Consider the following 2,087-nt stretch of genomic DNA (forward strand, 5'->3'; position numbering starts at 1 on the left):
GGTAAGCATGGTTGCTGAGACCAGTGGGTGAGACCAGTGCTGAGACCAGCGAAACCAGTGGTTGCCCTCAGAGCGTGGGGCCCCTGGTTCGAAACCCAGCACCACCAAGGACGTTTCATACGTTCATTTCTTGATAGCGATTCCTCTTACGTAACATATGGGCACAGGAATGCTATGTTTGTTGAGTCCGCATAAAAGGGCCGACGCATTTGCATATATTACCTGCGACTGCACCTGCAGCAATAGCTTTATGTGGTTTCGATATGCAGGCTTAGCTTCTCACGTATACCAATAGCTGGTATTAATCATTGAGCAGGTACGTTACGCCATCAGCACCGTAGGGTATGAACTTTTCTCGAGCTAATAGATTTTCTCGAGCTAATAGATTTAATGGAACCCAGTGTTACGAAGTTCCCTATTTATCGAATTAATTTCCATTCCCAGGCAGGTACTCATTGAGTTCAACGTTGCCATTAACCCAAAATACCGATACTAACTTGACACGATACCCATTTTAACGAAGTTTTCGCTCAAATAAATTAGTAAAAAATCTCTATTTGCATTGCAATTTTGGGTACAGACGGGTTTATCTCTGAGCGTATGGTCTAAATCTATGTTGAAACATCTGGCTGCCCTAAAGCTGACCCTGGTTTAATTTTGTCGTGGTTGCACGCCTCACCGATGTACGGAACAATGCATTCAGTGGTCGATAGCTTTCTTACACATGTGTAAATCCACGCGCATGCTGCCGTCATTTAGTGACCATCCTAAATGTATCCGAAAAAGGTCGTGCTGATTTGGTGCCGTCCAAAAAAAGTAAATGGGTAGAATATTTTGAACAGAAAAAAATTTTTTCACGTACGAGTCTTTGGAATTTCGCAGAATTTCGCCTGAGTGACGTTTGTCAGAAAACTTCATCTGAAAATATCTTTTCGAATTTCAATACCAAATTTGGCTTAAGTATTAAGTAAATCCGTTTGTGTAAGCTGTTCGAAGCGGAATAATGAAATTGCTGCAATATTGCTACCATATATGTGGCGTTTATTTTTTTCAAAACGAGCCAAATGCAGAAACTGAAACTGTGCTAAATTTCGCGGGAGCGTAAAGTGCGCCTAAATATATTTTACTTCTAAAACAGTTGGAATTAAAGTGGGGCAATTCCTGATGGTAACGTGAATTCAAAAATGCAGTTTCTAATAAAAAATAAGCCAATCTTTCATCTGTTTCAATCAAACTGAACCTCATTCATCAAACCATCGCTGCGCCAACAATCATGACCAAAACAACTACGTATTTAATCCAATCTGTTCTATTTGTGTCCTCGTTGTTTTGCTACCGTGTTTATGTTCGCAATTAGTTTTTTAGGGCGAGTTGGCACTTACTGAACGACATGATGTTGTAGGGCAAGACTCGAGTATAAAAAGTAAGAGGCCAAATTTACTGATTCTTTTTGCCTCTTAGTGTTTCTTTTCGAGTTTAGCGCTACAGTATTATGTCGTTCTTGCGCTCGAAGACGGTATATTTGACATAAAAGATATATAAAATGAAGATGTTGGACACCGATCTATTCCTTGAATAAGAAGAAGTGATCCGAAACGGCATGCCATAAAACGAGCTCAGAAGAAGATGAAGAGCTGAAGCACTCTTTAGGGCCCTAAAAATATATGCTTCCCAACACAGACGCTCCCAATATGTATTTCTTAGAGAGCCGTCCACATTTTTTGAACGTGAATGGTCCCGACTACATCGCCCTCAAATAATTTTTGTGCAAAAGCTCCTGGAGCCATTACAAGTGACATTTAGTGAGATAATCTACCCAAACGCACTCAAACACACAGCAGTAATAGAATATGACGACATATTTACAAAAAATGCTAAGTTATTGCCCATTAGATATTTAAATGGGTTGTTGGAAGACCACCTTAAAAACGTACGGACGTAGTAATAGCCACAGATGCTTCTGTTACTGATGAGAAGGCAGGGGTGGGAATTTATTCAGCAGCACTAAATTGGTCATATTCCCTTCGTTTGCCCGACTTCACACCAATATTCCAGGCAGAATTAATCGCAATTATTCTTGCTTTGCG

Source organism: Rhipicephalus sanguineus, chromosome 9 (genome assembly GCF_013339695.2).
Source record: "Rhipicephalus sanguineus isolate Rsan-2018 chromosome 9, BIME_Rsan_1.4, whole genome shotgun sequence".
Classification (NCBI taxonomy): Eukaryota; Metazoa; Arthropoda; class Arachnida; order Ixodida; family Ixodidae; genus Rhipicephalus; species Rhipicephalus sanguineus.